Genomic DNA, 6,000 nt, shown 5'->3' with positions numbered 1-6,000 from the left:
GTGTGACTGAGCATTAATGTGATCGGCGATGCCCCATCGACTGGCCTTCAACTGACTGTGACACATGGTCTGTGGTTAAGAATATACCTCGATCGGCACTTCCCTGAACATGTCATTGCAAACGGCAGTCACCTGCATACAGCCAGTCAGGTTGGGTCACGAATACAGTACTTTGTGCATAAACTGAGTCCATTACTCAGTCTCCATTGATGACTCATCAGAGCCACCATCATAAGGAGGGGTTTGGGCAAGCCTCAACTGCCAAGGCCCTGGGGTGCCCATCTCACTGCCCCTAGAGATAGTGTGTGGATGCATTTTGTCCAGGAGTACTAAGGATTTCATTCTGTGTTTCTCCAATGTACCATGCACCAGGCCCCCCAGACCTGTTCAATGCAGGATGAACCCGATTGCTGAGTTTCTGACACAAGGTAGGGCGGGGCTGAGAATTTGCATTTCTCACAGCTTCCCAAGTGCTTTTGGCACCGCAGTCTAAAGGGACGGCCTTTTGAACCACCGTGTGTGCACCTATTCCGTGGGCATAGCGAAATGAGATGTTCTTGTCTTGTTTGTACGATGACCGTCCCACCTTTGGAGCAGAGTGAATAGTGAGGTGACTTCTGGACACCCTGCTATCAGAAGAGTTAATGAAGTAGCACTTTATTTTGTTTTACTCTTTTACAGTGAATTCAATGAAGGTGTACAGAATATCACTTTCCCATTCAACAACATATCCACATTTTGTTTCATGTCATTAATTGCAATCCCCACTTCCCTAACTGCCTCCCTTTGTTTCCTGTTTCCATTCTTCCTTATTTCCTGAGCCTTCTAAACTCTATCCTTGGGTAAATGCCTTTTTCATTCGAAATGGTTGGTTATGCTAAGATGTTCATACCTCCCTACTGTTATTGCTTCCCTTCTGTTGTTGATATTGTTGTTGGGCGCCTTAAAGTCCATTATAATCCACAGTGGCCTTATGTAAAACAGGAGGGATGGCTACCTGAAGTCACACCTTAATGAGTAGCCAGGAGGTTGTTTGACAGCATCCGTCCTACTACTTGGATTTGGGTACTTGGAAGTATACAATGATGCTCCTTAAAGGATTTTATTTTAACTTAAAAATACTCTAAAGTAATATGAAGCAAAACTTACTGGGCAACCGTGTACTGGTTGTAAACTGAAAGGCTAAAAATAGTGCCATTTTTCCTTGGTAAATAGTTGTTTTTTTTAAAAAATACTAGGCTATTTGTATTTTGTCTTAAAAGGATTGGTTGTAACTATTGCAAGAGCAATGCCCCTGTCCACCTCCCCAAAAATGTCATTGAGTCATTAAGGTTCATGTTGCTCTAAATGTTCCTGTTTTTGGAATGCATTCAGTGTAGTGCAGGAAAAGATACGTATCTACCTATAAATGAAAAGTAAAAGTTACCTCTAGGTTAGTTGTGTTAATGTTTGTAAAAGAGAGTTAACAGCTTTTCTTGGTTTGAACTACAAAGCACATGTCAGTCGGCAAGAGATGTGTGAGCTTGGGAATGGCTCTTTAAGTGGCAGCTGATAAACTTAACTGTGCCATTAACCTTCACTAGGCACCCAGCTTTTGTTACCCTTTATGAAGAAGGGCAGGAGCTTTGAAGCTTAGGGAATTGCCATCACCTTTGGGTGGGGGTGGGGGTAGGGTCGAGGGAGTGGAGGGTTCTTTTTTAAAGTTCCACTAATACCTGCAACTTTGGGCACAGAATCAAGATGTCATTAAAACAACATTTGTACACCAATGTTCTTTGTAGAACTTCTCACAGTAGCCAGAACATGGATACAACCTAAATGTTCAATAGGTGAATGAATATATGAAAGATGGTGTGTGTGTGTGTGCACGTGTGTGCGTCGTGCACAATAGATGCCACCACATGGGTAAACTTTAGAAATGCCATGCTGAACAAAGTAAGACTCAAGAGAACAAGTATAGGCTCACCCTTTATGAAATAAGCAAATATAGAGAAACCAAAGATAGTTAATGGTTACCTACTGGGGGTGGGAGACAAGGGGATCGGAGGAGTCTTTGCCTAATAGCCATTGAGTTCATGGTGGAATATTTTGACAAGGATAAAAGACAGTTCTGTAACTTGGAGAATGTAATCATTGCCAATGAATCGAACATATCGCAATTGTTGAATTGGCATATGTTTTACACATTTTCACCACATAAAATACCTAAGCTCTTCAGGGTTGAAGGCTAAGTGTGGCAACGTGTGTGACATATCTACAATAATGCCTGGTAGTCCATTGGAGTCTCAATAATGTTTGCCATAGTTACCTTCCTCATTGTACAGATTTTCAGCTGGCATTTGTGGGAATTTCATTTGAATGTACAGCAAGACAATGGAAACATGTTTATCATGCATCCACCTCATAGGAGTGAGTACCTAGAAATGAGTCAAGAGTTGCCATCTGTTATCTCAACACACAAGTGGGACAATTTTGACATTTTCACATTGACGGGTTACACAGGTGCTAATTTTATTTATTTATTTTCCTTTTTCCAAAATGTGGAGTTCATTGGCCTGGGTGTTTGGTCGGCTTAGTGTATCGTTCCAAACCAACAAATGAACAAAAGAGGAAGTGGAGAAGTTACTCCAGAGGCTGGGAAAATGATGGCAGCACCGGCCCGGCCTTGTGGGAGTGCTTTTCCAATCTAAGGCTCAAGCGGGAAATGTGGCAGAGGAGGCTTGACAGTTCGTTTGTTTCCATCCTCTGTGAGCTGGCACAGGCTAACGGCGGCATGTAATACGCGCCCCAGGCCCTAGTCAACGGATTGGAGGGAAAAAGGGCAGAACTAACAGCAACAGTGGCTTCGGTCAGAGGTCAGCCAGCTGCAGCCCACAGGAAAGTCCAATCCACGGCCCGTGTTTGTGGTACAAATGTATGTAACAAGACATTTTCCACACCCACAATTGTTAATGTGTACAGTTTAGGTACATGGATCCTGTTCATTGTGTTGTGCAACCATTACCACAATTTTCTAAATTATTGCACTATCATTAACCAGCTCAGAGACCCCAAAGCAATGGCTCCCACTCTCTCTCACTTTTCCACCTCTGCCAATCACCAACCAGCTTTCGTCTTTATATGTTTGCCTATTTTATGCAGGTAGGATGATGCAATATTTGTCCCGTTGTGACAGACTAGCGTCCCTTAGCCTCATGTTTTTAAGGTTCCTCTATGTTGTTTATGTATCAGGACTTCTATTTGTGGCTGAATGAGATCCCATTCTGTTTATTCCTATATTATTATTATTATTATTATTATTATCCATTCAACTGGTGATGGAGCTCTAGGTTTTTCCACCTCTTAGCTGCCTACAAAATGCAAGCCAAGAACCATTTGCACTCTAAAACTCTGAACTGGGTGAAGGTTTGCAGGCATCCACTTCCACTCAATCTCCGTGCCTTTTGTTTCATCTTGTTTACCGCACCCACCACGTAACATCACTTATTCCACTTCCTCATTCTTCGGAATCCCTGCCTGCCCTGTGAACTGTGTCCTGAGCGAATGCTGCCCTTTAATACCAGGTGGTTGATTATTCTCAGGTGGGTGTACCTCCCTAGTCTCACTTCCCCTACTAGATCTGGCAATGCTTCATGAAAAAATGAACCACGGGGAGAGGTGGGGAGTGGGGGAGTTCATTTCTAGGCCTGGGGAGAGCCATTTACATTTTTAAATGCCAAAAGGATAATTTTGTGACAGGAAATTTCAATGACCATGAATGAAATTTTATCAGAATATAGCCTATTTAAAGGGCATTTATAGAGGTCTGGATAAAGACATGTACATATGCAAATATATTTATATATGAGGATGGGGAAATAGATCTATGTGCCTATATTTATTGGTTTAGTATTAAGGTAGCAGAAGAACATTGGCCTCCATTCAAGTAATCCCTCAGTACAAGAATACTTTCTTCTATTAAATTAGAATTCTGTGATGCTCACCTTCCTGACACACTGCTGAAGACAAAGCGAGTGAATAAGTAAATGTGGTAAAGAAAGCTGATGGTGCCCGGCTTTCAAAAGAGATAGTGTCTGGGCTCTTAAAGGCTTGAAGATAAACAAGCGGCCATCTAGCTCACAAGCAACAAAGCCAACATGGAAGAAAACACCAGCCTGTGTGATCACGAGGTTCTGAAAGGATCAGTTATCAGGCATCAAAGAACAAAAAAATCATATCATTGGGTGCACAGCTCCATGATACGATCGCTGAGGACAAATGGGTGCATAAGCAAATGTGTCGAAGGAAGCTGATGGTGCCCGGCTATCAAAAGTTATAGCGTCTGGGGTCTTAAAGGCTTGAAGGTAAACAAGTGGCCATCTAGCTCAGAAGCAACAAAGCCCACATGGAAGAAGCACACCAGCCTGTGTGATCACGAAGTATCGAAGGGATTGGGTATAAGGCATCATCAGAACAAAAAAATCTTACCATAGTGAACGAGGGGGAGTGCAGAGCGGAGAACCAAAGCCCATTTGTCGGCCACGGGAGATCCCCTTGCAGACGGGTCTAGGGGAGGAGATGAGTCAGTCAAGGTGTGATGTAGCACCGATGAAAAATACAACTTTCCTCTAGTTCCTAAATGCTTCCCCGTCCCCCACCCACTATCATGATCCGAATTCTACCTTGCGAGTCTGGCTAGACCAGAGGATGTACACTGGTACAGATAGGAACTGGAAACACAGGGAATCCAGGGCAAATGATACCTTCAGGGCCAGGGGTGTGAGTGGCGATACTGGGAGGGTAGAGGGAAAGTGGGTTGGAAAGAGGGAACCGATTATAAGGATCTACATGTGACCTCCTCCCTGGGGGACAGACAGCAGAAAAAGGGGTGAAGGGAGATGTCGGACAGGGCAAGATATGACAGCAATAATTTATAAATTATCAAGGGCTCACAAGTGAAGGGGGAGCGGGGAATGAGGGGGGAAAAAAAGAGGACCTGATGCCAAGGGTTTAAGTGGAGAGCAAATGTTTCGAAAATGATGAGGGCAATGAATGTACAGACGTGCTTTACAGAATTGATGTATGTATGGATTGTGATGAGTTGTATGAGCCCCTAATAAAACGTTTTTTAAAAAAGAATATAGCCTGTTTACAGGTTTGTGGTCTCTTTTGTGCTAGCAGGCAATGTAGAATACCTGTGATAGCCCATGTAGCCCCCACACCAAACCTAAAATATTTGCTCTCTGGCCTGTTAAGAAAGCATTTACTCTTACCACAATCCATCCATACATCAATTGTTATAAGAGCTGTATGAGTCCCTAATAAAACGTTTAAAAACAAGGGGGAAAAAAAGAAAGTGTTTACTGACTCACTGATTTAATTGAAACTCTGGGAACCTGCAAGAATGAACAGGAGGGCAGCACAGTGCAACAGCCAGTGAGCAGCAAGAAACAGCAGTGAAATCCAGAGCCCCTCAGCCTCCCGATGACAGAGTGCACATCTCTCCCTGCAACACTGTACCTCACTTGGCTTCTAGGACCCCACTCTCCTGGTCTCCCCCTTGCCTTTCTGGCCTCTCTCCATTTCTTTTGCTGGTACTTCTTTGCCACTGAGCCTTCTCAACATTGGCGGCTCCTGGGCTCAATCCTCACCGCTCCTCTCTGTTCACACTGCTCCCTAGATGATCTCACCCAGACTCGAGGCTTTAAATAGCTTCTCTGATGATGTAGCTTCCCCACCCCCACATTACTCCTTCTGCACACACCTTTTCTTTGCTTTCTAGGCCTACATACTCAGCTGAACACCTCAAATGCACCAAGCCCAAGCCAGAGACCCTGACTGTCACTTCCCAAAGCCAGAGGTTCCCACAAGCTTTCCCTTCTCTGATCTAGTTGCTCAGGCCACAAACTGATCACCTTGTTGACTTCTCTCTTCCCTTCCCCTCAGACCACACCCAATCCATCCACCCTACCTGTCAGCTCCACCTCTATAACAGACCCAGGGTTCAACTATTTCTCCTCA

This window comes from Tenrec ecaudatus, chromosome 12, assembly GCF_050624435.1.
Source record: "Tenrec ecaudatus isolate mTenEca1 chromosome 12, mTenEca1.hap1, whole genome shotgun sequence".
NCBI lineage: Eukaryota > Metazoa > Chordata > Mammalia > Afrosoricida > Tenrecidae > Tenrec > Tenrec ecaudatus.
The sequence above is the reverse complement of the archived record's forward strand: the minus strand, read 5'-3'. Positions refer to the sequence as shown.